Genomic DNA, 14,313 nt, shown 5'->3' with positions numbered 1-14,313 from the left:
GAAAATGGAAACGTTTCCCAGACTGTTCCAGTGTGATAGTTTTTCTTTAGGTCGAATCAGACCTTTGGGCCAAAGCCCTTTATCAACCAGTCAACGGGAAAGCTTTTCTCAGTCATGAAAAATGATTTTTTTTTTCTTTATAAACATTCCTGAGAAAGGGGGAAGTTTTCTTCAGGTTTAATTTATAAGTTAGAGGGGCATTTCTTCCATGAATAGAATGATTTTGTTCCCATATTTGAAAAAATAACATGGATAGTGTCTGAGGTTTTGATGAAGGGACTGAGGAAGAATAACCTGAGTTGTGCTTCTGCAGGTGACGGAACCCAGCGGTGATAGAAATGCGATCCTTTGCGGAGGGAGTTCTCTTTTGTAAACTGGACTCTATGTCAAGTGATTCCAAATCCCCATCTGACCTTGTCACCAACCTGACCCTATTCCAACTCATTAGGCAAGCAAAACTGGTGGCCATGTGGAGCAAAGTACCTTCGTGGTCAGATACGAGAGCTAGACAGTAGGAGCATTTTACTCTGTAACCTGAGTTGCAACCACAATCCTCTGAAAACCTCCCACAGTCTCCTTTTCAGATAGTTCTCCTGCAATTATCTTTGCCCCTCCTTCCCCAGCTGCTTTCCCCTCCTCATTAAAGATACAAGAGCAGCTAACTGGAGAGGTGCTCATCTGGCTGAAGTTTTCTTAGTTTTGTAAAAGACAGTGTGGCATACTCATGCTCCCAAGCCTTACAGATAAAACTAGAATGTCATTAGCAGAAGTAAAGTGAGAACGGTGGGGAGAACACTGCACCAGGACTCAGGACACCTACATTCTTACATCTCTCTCTCTCTCATCCATGAGGCTTGTCGTTAAAATAGTCATTTGGTGAAACTTCTTTGTGCCTCATTTCCTTCTCTGAAAGAAATGAGGAGTTATGCTACTTAGGTCCTTTCCAGCTTTCATGGTCTGTGAATCTAAATCTTTTACAAACTATCCTTAAAAATGATTTTTATTTCCCTTCTTCAATAAGACAAACCTTTTTTTCAGTCCAGTGATATCAAAGGATTACAGCCTGATTTGCCACAAAACTTCTCAACAAGTCTGATCATACAAATATTCTTGGAGATTATTTTAGGAAGCCTATATGCTAGTACTTTTGACTGCAGGAAGGGAAACAAAGTTTCTCCGAAGGTAAGTGTGTGTTTATTTTATTTTATTTTATCTTGTATTATTTTACTTTTATTTTATTTTATTTATTTTATTTTATTTTATTTTATTTTCCAGGGGGCTCATATGATAGAACAAAGTACAATATTAAGTGGTGAACTCATTTATAAACATCCTAATAAAGTAAAAAAACCCTGAAACCATAAATATAGCATCATTACTGCAAAACAATACAAACTTGCTCCATCTACTTGGCTTTCCTACTCCTTATAATAAGCAACTAATTAGATATGATTGTGCAAGTCAAAAATGTTACTTGCAACCATTGTATTTATATGTATTCAAAATCAGTATTAAATATCAGGAATAAAACAATTATTAATTTCTAGAGTGCACTTTTTTACCTTCTTCATAGAAGATTGTTGAGCATTTTGATTGTGATTCAGAATGTACCTTTAATGACTGACTACTTCACACGTTTTCCTGCACTTGATACATATAAAACTGGTTTGCATGCAAACTCTGATCTCTTTTTGAATTTTGTAATAGAGAATTGTCACTGTCATTAAATATATTCACACTTATTTTGAGAATAAAGGAGTTGCTGTTCTCTCTCTAAATGTTAACATTATTGTTATTAAACTTATGGAATACCAGATATTTTCTCCAAAAAAGAAGGAGGTGACTTTACCCTCTTATGGCTTCTGAGAAACCCCAGTCACTTTAAATACCATCTTCTTGACAGATAAACTGCCTCAAATGTGGTGAGTTGTATTAATAAAATATATCAACATTTGAATAGGTTTTATAAACACATTTGTTTTGATTCAGTAAGTATTGGTAAAGCTCCTTTTACGAAAAAGATTATTTCAGGGACCATGTGACATACATAAAGCAATACATTAAGGGTTCTACCTTGGTATAGCAAAAATATATAGTTGGAGATAAACCAAGGAAACCAAAACAGCTATAGCAGAGTTCAATAAATGGCAAAATACATTGTTCTATGAAGCAAAGAAAAAGTATGATGCCTGGGTGGTTGATCAGATGGGACTTCCTGAAAGAAGTTATTTGAAATTAACTGTTAGTACATCCCTTCAGAGATTGCTATGGGGACAAAGTATTCCAAGTGGCTCTAGACTGGCTAGGTAAGGACATGTTAGGATCACTGAAATTGGCCCAAGTTCTCCTGATGTTAGTACCTCCACTTAGAACTAGCTCCCCATATCACTTGCTAGTTATTGGTTGCACTCTTCCTACAAGGATTCTAACAAAGGCCACTGAGCTTAACTGTGTAGAATGCAGAAGTGGAGGAACAAGAAGCCAGATTAGAAAGGCAAACTGGACCCACGCTGTGGAGGGTCCTGAATGCCACACTGAGTGTGGAGCTGGCTCTAGGGACAACCAGAAGCCATTCAACCTTCTGGGCAGAGTTGCCCCATAATCAGATTTCACACCAAACTGCTAGCTGTGCATAGGACGGCTTGGCCCAGGGAGTGTCCTTGGATTCAGAAACAACGTGGAAGTTTTTGAATACTTGACCCTGGGTGATGGCAGTGAGAAGAGGGAAGGAAGTGGAGTGGTTAAAGAAACAAACAAGGAGAAAATTGGTAATCTCAATTATGTAAGAAATAATTCTCAATTATTTAATACCATGATGGTTCCCAAAAGGGATTTTAGAATTTTCTACTTACGAAAAATAGAACCAACAAAATTCTCTGTAGCTCAGGGTAACTAAGCAGAAGGTCAAGGAAGGGATAAAGTAATTTTGTTAATTTTCTTAATTCTCTTTTTAAAAATATTTTCATTAGCTTTTGGGGTTAATTGGCTGAGACCTGATTTTTAAGTGGATTTCACAATGAATTATTTTCTGCTTTTAGAAATTTAGAAAAAAAACCCAGTGTTTAAAAAAATAATCATTGAAAGTAATTCTATCAAATCAATTTTTAAGGGGACTGTAAAATTTACAGCTTCAGAAAATCAAACTCGAAAATATTTTGTCATATTAAAGTGCTATTTGTACTTTTTAATTTTTAGAATTTTAATTATTGAATTAAATAGAAATGAATGTTTCACTACTTGAAATTGACTCAGTTTTCGTGTTGATATTTTAAAAATTTCCTGAAAATGTAGACAACCTAAAAATGCATTTGGAAAAAAAATTAAACATGAATCATAAAGGCCTACAGTCAAGAACTTTATATTTAAATAGGATTACTTTTTACAGGTATTTATTTTCATAGCAAATACACAACAAAGTACATATATCTTCATATGTATACAAGACAAACCTAGTAGTCCAAATAAAAAGTGTAAGTTACAAAATCAATAATAAAATGATTATTTCAGATACAGATTCATATGCTTTCATAAGTTTTCTCTTTCTCAGCCTAAATGTCTTATTTACATAGAAAAATTATCAAATGAAATAATGATGCCAATTAAACAAAACACTGACATCTTACAATAAAAGAGTCATTAGACACAGAAAACAATTTGAACTTTTTAAGGTACAAAATAAGAAACATGATTTTTACAAAGAGATTAATTCTAAAAATGGCAGCATGTTGAAATCAAAAAACCTCCTTCCGAGGTGGCATAATTAACAACCAAAGTCAAACTTTCTCACATTATCACAGAATTGTTCTTTTCACCACACGGCATGAGACATACTCGTACATCAAGTGGAGCTAGCTGGAAAAGAAATCCAAAAGGGCCTATTTTTAAATAATAATATTTGTAGATTCATTGATAACATGTCAGGTGACAGAGAAAACATTGACCCAGACGATTATAAGTCAAAAAAAGTTTTCATTGCTGAGTAATAGTAATAATGCTTGTCAGAGCCCTAAAGAAAAATACTTGGGAGAACCATATTTACTCTGCAAGAAAATTTCCTAACAAATTACTGGAGTTGCAACAGTCATTAGAAATAAGTAATATGGGCTTCCCTGGTGGCGCAGTGGTTAAGAATCTGCCTGCCAATGCAGGGGACACGGGTTCGAGCCCTGTTCCAGGAAGATCCCACATGCCGCGGAGCAGCTAAGCCCGTGCGCCACAACTACTGAGCCTGTGCTCTAGAGCCTGCGAGGCACAACTGCTGAAGCCCGCGTGCCTAGAGCCCGTGCTCCGCAACAAGAGAAGCCACCGCCACGAGAAGCCCGCGCACCACAACAAAGAGTAGCCCCCGCTCGCCGCAACTAGAGAAAGCACGTGCGGCAACGAAGACCCAACACAGCCAAAAAACAAACAAACAAATAAATAAAATAAATCTATATTAAAAAAAAAAGAAAGAAGTAATATATTATGGTAGCACCGCAAGAAGGCTTTTACATCAAGAATTCCTTCTGAACCTCCAGAGACTAAGTAATATATTGTCTTATTTATACAGGTGCTCTCAGATATAAATGTCAGTCTATAGATCTGAATTACACATATTATCAAAATGATAATCTAATAAAATCCAAGCAGCCACAGTCCTATCTATTTTCAGATTTTTGCAAAAAATACCATCAGAATACCACTTTCTGCTGGTTCATATTTAATTGCATTGGCTGTCCAAAGAAAGAGTTTTGTCAACAGTTTATAAACTAAAAGAGAAACTGAAAAAAAATTGGACATTTTTCACTTTGCAGATATGCTGAAGCATAGGTTTTGGCTTCAAAATAGCTTATTTGATGGAAATTTGCAAAGGTTATGGAAAATGTATTAATATGTAATGACAAAGCAAAAATTTCAACTTTAGTAAATTGAGATTAAAATAATTTGCAAGGGATGTGTAGTCAATACAATAATTTGCGTATTTACAAAAACTTATTAAGACCAAGTAACATTTGTGTATTGTTGAGGAAAATCTTCATCAGTATTTGAAATACTTGATTTTTAAAAATACCGATTGGATTTGAAATTTGTTTTTGTATAACAAGAAATTCAAATATTATATTTATCAATGAAGGAAAAGGAAGAGGTGTTATATTTAAAACATTGATATACCATTGATGTTTAAAGAGTTTGCATTGTTTGAATTGTGCTAAATGGTATGAAGGAGTCTGTCAAAAGGAGAAAAAGTAATAAATATGTTTTTGCTATTTGCTACCTCCTACTCCTGTGAGCAAAGTTTCTCACAGATGATTTCTATCAAGAATGTGAAAAGATCATCATTAAAGAAATCTTGATTAGGATGTATTTGTGGCCAGCAAGCCATAAAACTGTATCATAAAATGCTATTATGCTAAAGCAAGCTCCAATTTCTCATTTTAAAATGTGAAAAGATTTTATTTGGAAATTGTATACAAACTCAACATGTAATATTCTCCCTAGCATTTGTGGTTTGCTTTTCTTAGCATATCTATATCAGGTAAAGAAAATACCATTTTTTTTTTTTGTATATAAGTGCCAAGTGCCATATAGAAACCTCCAAAATCCTCCCCAGTTTACTCTGATGTGCTGTACAAATACAATCGTTTTATATGTGACTTGATATGAAAAAGCTTGGGAATAACTGCCCTAGGGGAATGAATTTAACTGATTGTTAGACAAAGTACAGTAGAGCAATGAAAAGACCAAGATAACCCAAAAGTCAAAAATATTACCAAGGAGAAAAGTGTGACTTGACATTAGCTCACATGTGACTTTAGCTCAAGTTGTTTCTTAGGAGATTTAAAGGAGCGTGTGGTCTCCTCAGACATCAGAGTGTAAAGACACTCCAGAAAGCAGCACACCCATCCTCTGCCACATTTCCCTAATGGGGCTCCCAATGCGCTAATGGTTGAAACCTGTATGGGCATTAGTTGTGGTTTCTTATAAAGACCACGTACAGAAGTTGTCTGAAGTTGTAGTCAATGGCTGAATCTTACAGAACTTGAGAGAGTTTGGTATTTGGGAAAATCGCTTCAAAGCTTCACTCTTCTGGCGACTATCTGGGAACAGGAAGGGAAGAAGCATGAATATACTCTTAAAATAACGTACATCAATAAATCAACATTCATACTAAATTCTTTAACTGAGTGGTGATACAGATCAGAATTTCTGTTAACTGTGGAGACACAAAGAATCTTTTAAAAAATATGCTATTTTAAAATCCCATCCAGGAATTGGTCTGAAGTTTTAAATATGTATTCCAATAACTCGTATTTCTTAGGACTTCTGTACTTTTTATCTCATCTACTATTTGAGGATTTTCCAGGTTCAATATTGTGTGCATCAAATTACCCCATATTCTTCTATGTTTCAGAGAGTCTGAAGAGACAAAATAAAATACTTTCCTTTTGATCTAAAATGGCATTTCCTATTTAAGAACAAAAAACCACAAGAAAGTTTTAAGGCTCCTACAACTAATATATTCAAAACCTGTGCAGCTTAAGACTGAACATAAAAAAAAAACACTGAACACGATTTCCAATGAAAGATTTCCAAACCTACTGGAAAAGGCTGCGTCAAGAGGAATGCCTGTGTGCTTACAAATAACAGCAAAACTCTGGACTGCGAATAATAACCTAAGAGTTATTGAAGGCATGAGAATAACTTGTAAAAAGCAATTGTAAAGCATTTTGTAAAATATTACTGCCATTCAAATGTTAAATGATGACAACAGAAACTCTTCAGGGACTGGTAAAAAGCAAACACTGTTGGAAGAGGAACTATAAGGAAAAAGGAAAGAAAACAGAGTGGATATAAAGACCTCATAAATTTAGGAGAGAAAAAAAGACAATTGTGAGTGACAAACGGAGAAGGCTTACCAATTTTATGTCCTGTTCCATCAAAATAAATAGCACATTTTTAATTTCAGGGGACTTGAAGCCAAATGGGAGAGTCAAAGTTAATCTCTTAAATGTTTATAGAGACATTTTTCACACATATAAGCAAATATAGAAGAAATATATATTAAGTGATTCTACTATTTTATAAGACTTACAGTACAATTGAATTCTTTTTAGGGAAACAAAGTAGGAAGGATGCATCATTTCTGCATTGTACTAATAAACAATGGAGCAGTCTATATGAAAGATAGAAAGACAAGATGTTCAGCAATCTTCCTTACTCACTCCTCAAAACCAAGGTCTTTGGAAAAGAGCCTTGATAATCGTCTTGTTTCCTAAGAACCAAACCTTCATATAATTATTATTATTATTATTAATTATTATAACAATAAATACCCAACAGAGTACATTTAATCCTTCTACTTTTCTTTTGTAGTGGCAAAATCGATGTCATGGGGAACGCTTTTTGAAACTGGTATATTTAACTAAAATGAAGAAAAAAGAAAGGGTCCTTATGTAAATCAAATACAGGTTTTTCCAGTTCTGCAGAAAGGATTCCTTATTCTTTGCCCTATTTGGCACTTGTATGTTCTTAATTATTGCTGTTTGGCCTCTTAGAAAGTGGGATAAAACGTGAATCACACTAGAATGTTTTCTGACTTAACAATAATGAATAGCCTTTGTTTTCTTTTTTAAAGATTAAAATAATAGGATTAGGGTCAAAAGATTAACTTGATTATCTGTTTCACGGGTGTGTTTTTATCCATTTTACAGTGGTCATCTCCAGGAAGCAAGACTTACCACCCATAGCTAAAGAAGACCAGTTTCTGGAGAAACAAGGTTTGTTCTGTGTTTATGTTGCATATTCCATTTCTTCATGTTTTATAGAGCTCACTTTTGTTTCCTCTGTAGGGCCTGGGTTATCTTGTTTAGATTTTATATTGTCTATATTGAAAGGTGACTGCTGAATCCTCATTTCTCATATGCTGTGAAGAAAAGGTGAGAAGAAACAGGAGAGGGTATGAAAGAAGCAGAAGAGGGTAAGAGAGAGAAAGAGAGAGAAAAGAATCAAAGAGATTTCCTCCTACGCGGTCTGCCCCTGAAGGAAACATCTGCCTGAATGCTTTACTCTGGGAATGACCTGTTCACATAGTCCAAACTTAGAGGGAAGAAATACAGACTTTCTGAAAATTGAGAAACAAAAGTGAATGGATAATATTATTTTGCTTCTTCAACATTATGTAAATGTTATAGCTAGAAAAACACATGTGCATATATTTAGGCAGAATTTATAAAGATCAGGGTTCAAATTTCGAGAAATGTGTACTAACTGAAAAGCCACCAGTCCACATTGGGGAGCCATGTGGAAGAGGCAGGGACAAAGTAGAACAAGGGGAGCATGATGTTTCAGCATCTTTGTCCAATGGAGTCAATTTGTTTGACTCAGCGTGGGTTTAATCTCAGCCAGTGTTCCTGGACTTACTATTGCAAAGCTTTGTAGAATTCTAAGCGAAGTCCTGCCTTCGTACTCATGGTCCCTTTCTGACCCTGAAGTTACTCATCTCTAGAATGAGCTCTGAGGCTCTGAAGCTTGAACACCGCTGCTCACGAAGGCCCTGCCTAAACCCTGCCTTGTGACAGGACTCTGTAAGTCACCCCACATATGGCTCTGGGACCTGAGGAGTTTCTCTGGAGCAAAAGCCATACCTTCCCTTGGCAGGTGCTTCAGTGTTTAACGATCAATGGCCCTTTCATCTGGATGACTGTTTTTTATAACAGAAAAATATGAATCTGATTTCTTTGAGGAGATAAAATGGATCCTTCTGATGAATGACTACTAAGGAGAGCATGGATTCACAAATTAGGGAGATTCATGATGAACAGAAAGGGGCCAAATAAATGCCAGATTAGCAAAGGAGATTTATACATCAGAGGGGACTTCAGGCTGGCTTGAGGCCAGGTAATGGGGGCAGTGACCACAAAAGAGTTTAACTCACATCACAAGATGTCAATGCCTCCTGAATTCCAGCTATCAAAAAAAGATGACTTTATTTGACAATAGACAAATTAAAGGGGAAAGGGGGATGGGTGACAAATTATTGTCCAAAATAACCAAACATCTTTGTTGAATCAAAGGAAAACCGTTTCAAAAGCCCCTGACTGAGCCCACTAAAGCTCTCCAGAGGAGAGGCTACCCTGGTCACCTTAGAAATCTGCTTTAAACCTTACGGTTTAAGTTTATTATTGGGTTGGCCAAAAAGTTCGTTTGGGTTCTTCCGAAATAAGGTGGCATGAAAAACCCGAACGAACTTTTTGGCCAACCCAATATATCCAAACCCACCTCCTCTGCTATCTTTTATCTTGCCATTCTTGATGAAGACAGAACTAACTGCTGGTTCACCAAACCTTTAGTGACAACACATCTTACCCAGAACCACCAAATCAGACATTTGTCTAAAAAAATATTGTCTTAGTTCCCAGTTTTACAAAAACAATAGTATTTCAGGAGACAATGGCCTCTTTAAACTAGGAAATTAGTTTATTTCTTCCACAGTGATTTATTGAACCAAGCATATTCATTCAAGGAGGCTACTCACTGGTCTCAGATATCACAAATCCTGGGGGCACCTAAGCTTAAACATTGTTGCTCGAAGAGTAGACCACCCCTTCTGTTCTCAATGAGCTGGCATTCTCTCCTGCTTTTGAAGATCTTAAAAACACAACAGTAGCTGTTGGTTTCTTTAACTTCCAGGTAAAGAAAGTGGGAACTGAAACCAAAGGGTCAGAAGAGTCTACAAATAGGGGATTAGTGCATTGCTGGAGGAGGAGGATGGCCAGTGAGTTCATACGAGGTTGAAAGGAAACATTGGGGCTAAATTGATAATAAAGTTAATCTTTCAATTCACTTTTTATTTTTCAAGTTAATAGGACTGATATATGGAAACAATCTAACAAAGTTGTAAGAGTAATCCATTTGTTTTTTATTTATTAACCCAACCCGCTCTTTGTGTCACCCAGAAATTTATGACCCAGACTTGACACCCAAGGAACTTATACTCTTGTTGGGGAGACTGGACTTAGGCTTGAGATACAATGAAAGAGGATTCCAGAGATGGAATTTAATCAGACAAGTGCTGATGACATTGTTTTATTGTGTGTGATCTCCCTGTGCTTTCTTATCCAGAAAGGAACTCCTTCAGCATTTCCTCTTAGATCAAAATTTATATGCCCAGAAGTATTTTTGAGACGCTTGTGTTCTTCTTTTCATTTCCATCACACTTAGACTATACTGATTTACACTAATACAGTCCAGTGTAAATGAGTGCTCCCTTGTGTTCCATCAGAGACCTTCCATACCCATAATTGCTGTTAGTATGCATTGAACAAGTACTACGTGCAAGGTACTGTCCTGAAAAATGCGCATCTAATTGCAATCCTGTCATTTAGGTATTAGGATCATTCCCATTTTGTAGACAGAAGATTTGAGACAATTTAGTCATCTGTTCAAGTTCACAAAGCAAGTAAGTGGTAGAGCTGGGAATCTAATCTAGACAGACTACTTCCCAAGCCCATTAGTTTAATCACAACACTGTATTGTTGACTTTTGTGTAATGATGTTTAGGTTAGTCATTTGAAATGATTTGTACAGAATAAAGGAGATTGATACGGAATGAGCTTTACCATATCTGATTGATCATTTCAACTCAAGTGTCAATTAGGTGCCAAGCATTGGATCAGACACTGGGGATTCGGAAAAGAACCAAATCCAGTCACTGTGCTCATGAATCTCAAAGTGTGGTAGGATCCTCCCAGCTGGAAGGAGAGCGTTAAGGAGTGTAGGTGCAGCACTGTAGGATAGGAAGGGTTGCAGCAGTGAACTCTTCAAATGCCCAACAACGAAGTGTCTGAATGGGCATCTGTCTCAGAAACTACAACCCAAGGAAAAGTGGAACAGCCTTCTTCCCCTGCAAGTAGACATACTAAATCTTGAAAAAATGTAGGCACTCCTGGCAAATTAGAACTACCCATCTGTCTATGAGCTTGCTAATCATTCCAAAGCTAAAATATAACCTCTCAAGAATGTCTCGGATTTATTCATAGGCCAATTTGGTGAGTCATAAAAAAGAAGCAGCATCTGTATTCAGTCAACCTAGTTGGAATTCACTGAAAGTCTGAAAATACTAGGAAAACTTTCTATCAATGATGAACAATCATGCTCAACATAATAAAAACTCATTACAAAGGAACGGGGCGGGGTGGGGGATGGGAATAAGAAAGGAAGGTGAAGATTAAAGCCAAACCAAAATATGGATGGATTGTTGCAAGATTAAGAGGATCTTTGTATTAGAAGTAAAGAAAATTAGTGCAAGTTTGTCCACGGAAAGACAGTGAAAACAAAATTGTCCCTTATGTCAGCCAATTTTGGATTTTCTATTATTTATTACCACTTGGTGATTTATAACAAGAGAAAGGCAATGGAGAAATTGAGAATCATTAGAATGTAATGATGAGTTTCAAAGTCAGCCCCTAATGAAAAGCAGAAATTTTAGAAAATAAAAAAACCCAAATCATATTTGTTTAAAATCTGTAATGACTTCTTTTGAAGTCCACTGAGCTACAGTATGTGCTTACATTGGCTGTTGAGTTATGATTTAAATTTATGCTGTATTTAGGAGGTTAATATTTGTTGACTTATATGGAAAAAATTTAATTGTGGAAAGTTGAGGAAAGAAAAAATGAAAACAATATAGTACTCATTAAAGTTTACTGTATTGTTTTATAAGAAAAGAAATAGGCGCATAGTTTCATATATTCAACTTGGGTAAAATGTATGTGAGCAAAATACACTAAAATGTTAAGAGAGTTATCTCTGCAATGTATCAATAACTGCAGGCATTCTTTTTCTTTTTTCTTTGTACTTCACCTGACTTTTCAGAGTTTGTACAATGAGCTAGTACCACTTTTATAATTATAAAAACGTCATGTTATTTTAAAATAGACTTGCATCCATGTTCTAGAAGGAATAGATTATATGATGGTAAATTGAACACCTATTAGAATACAAGTGATTAGCAGTATATAACCAGCGTTTACAAAAAACAAATCGAACTATACAAGCTTAATAACTTCTTTTTGGCTTGAACTGTAAGATTCAGCAGATGTTATATTGGAATTTTAGTAAAGGACATAATATGGTCTCCTGAGATTTACTGACAAAAAGAATTTATTTTCTGTTAGGAACAGAGAAGCTGCACTTAGCTGGAAAACAGGGCTGAAATTCTGTAAACAAAAGGAAATAATGACATGATCCAGGGAAGGTGCTAATGAAAGCTGTAGCATCAATCAACAGAAGCCTTAGGGTTAAAGGCAGAGCGTAGGTAGCTCATGGGGTATCTAAGGAAGAAAAAGGCACTGGTGGGAAGTAGAAATGGGAATGATAGGAGGGAAAAAAAGCTAATAATTACGTATCTACTTTGTGCAAAGTATGGCACCAGGCTCTTCTCTCCAATTAACAGGTGAGGAAATTAAGAATAACGGAAGCCATTAAATAGGAATACTGATGGATACGTTGACTTATTTCTTTGGTTAAATGTGATCTGAAGAATAAAACCTATTATTAGTTGGAATCTAATTAACAGGAAAAAACACATAGAAATTAGTGGGCTAAACATTAACAGAAGTGTACTAGGTGATGTGAAAGGAAAAACTCTCTTTTTTTTTTTTTTTAGCATAGGCGCCTCATATTACACTTAATAACAAAGACACAAGGACAGTTAGCCCCTCTCTCTGCAAGTATGGTGATATTCCCGGGGCTTTGTATCTCATTACGAGAGATTTATTCTAGTAAAGAGAGTAAGGTCCATAACAACACTAAAGCAATGCACATGGAGAGCCCGACTAAATGATAATTTGGATGAGTCATAACATATATGAAAAGCATAAGCACTTGGGGAAGATGATGTGGCCTGATCTAAACAGGATAAGTAGGATAAGTGGGATAAAAGTATGGGAAAAAAATAGGTCAAATATCAATAAAAAACTTTTCAATAGTGGGAACTATCAAAACCAGAAGACTTGTTCCCAAAGGAAATTCATGATTGTGGAAGATTTAATACTTGAGTGAGTAAACATGAAAGAATAACTAATCGAGAACAGTTCTAAATTTTATGCTTCTATAGATTCATTTGTAAATAAACTATGAACAATGAGGCCTCATTTATTCATCAGCATCAGGGAACACATTGTTCCAGAGAAGTCAGTTCCCCAGATACTGCAAGCCTCACAACAGGAACAGATTTTTCTTTAATTTCAACCTCTCCAGTGGAGATTTATTTAAACGGAATGACTCAGATCCTTGGCTTCTTAAATATTCCAATCCAGAATTAGGATATGAGATGCCAGAAGTGTGTATGGAAAGGTCTCTGGAACACAGGGTCAGGACAACCAGAGATCCAGTCTTGGTTCACAGAAAGGTGATCTGGAGGTCTTTTACCACTCTGGTCCTTAATTTTATGTATATATATATTTGTAAATAAAAGCACAGGAGAAGATGATCTTTAAAATTTCTTCATCTAAATTCTCTAACTCTGAACATCTGCTACCTAATTGCACTATACAGGCAGACCTCACTTTCTTGTGCTTCGCGGATTTGTGTTTTCCACAAATTGGAGGTTTGTGGCAACACTGCTTCCATTTTTCCAGCAGCATATGCGCACTTCATGTCTCTGTGTCACATTTTGATAATTCCTGCAATATTTCAAACCTTTTCATTATTATTGTATTTGTTATCGTAATCTGTGATCAGTGATCTTCGATGTTACTATTTTGACACTTTTTAGCAATACCGTATGTTTTAATTAAGATACCTACGCGTTTTAGACATAACGCTATTGCACACTTGATAGACTACAGGATAGCATAAATGTAACTTTTATACACACTGGGAAACCAAAAAATTCATGTGACTCGCTTTATTGTGAGGTTCACTTTATTGCAGTGGTCTGGGACTGAACCTGCAGTATCTCCAAGGTATGCCTGTAATATTTGTCTCTACATTAAATATTTTAGACACTCTTTTCTGCTAGTGGGCCTTAGCTAAGGCTTTATGTAAGGTGCTACATTCCATCAATGAATAAAAGGCATGTGCTTGATAGTAACTCTTTTCCTTGGTACTCCAAAGCTTCTCACATGGTTTTTAAAATTATTTTCAGGTTTACAGGTAGATACCGAAAATTGAGGCTGCTGGAAGTCTGATTACCAGGTACATGGGTCGAGACTGTATTCCTATTTGGGGAGGGTCAAGTCAGAGATGAGAATAACTGTTGTTATTCTAACTGTCACTTCTAAGCAGAAGTTTTCAGAGTCAGCCTACTGTTTGCCATGCCCACTTTTTGCT

At 35.9% G+C, this 14,313-nt stretch overlaps 1 long non-coding RNA gene across 2 annotated transcripts in view; it reads left to right on the top strand.

Moving 5' to 3' along the window:
• Nucleotides 1-1,060: 1,060 nt before the first annotated feature.
• Nucleotides 1,061-14,313, top strand: part of LOC118904902 — a 28,264-nt gene continuing 15,011 nt past the window's right edge. For both annotated transcript variants that reach the window (XR_005022122.1, XR_005022123.1), the window contains exons 1-3: nucleotides 1,061-1,182; nucleotides 7,692-7,757; nucleotides 14,129-14,178. This is a non-coding gene — a long non-coding RNA (uncharacterized LOC118904902). The remainder of the gene's footprint in view (nucleotides 1,183-7,691; nucleotides 7,758-14,128; nucleotides 14,179-14,313) is intronic.

The sequence above is a fragment of the Balaenoptera musculus genome, chromosome 12, assembly GCF_009873245.2.
Source record: "Balaenoptera musculus isolate JJ_BM4_2016_0621 chromosome 12, mBalMus1.pri.v3, whole genome shotgun sequence".
Taxonomy (NCBI): Eukaryota; Metazoa; Chordata; class Mammalia; order Artiodactyla; family Balaenopteridae; genus Balaenoptera; species Balaenoptera musculus.
Note: the sequence above shows the minus strand (reverse complement) of the source record. Positions and strands in the feature narration are given on the sequence as shown.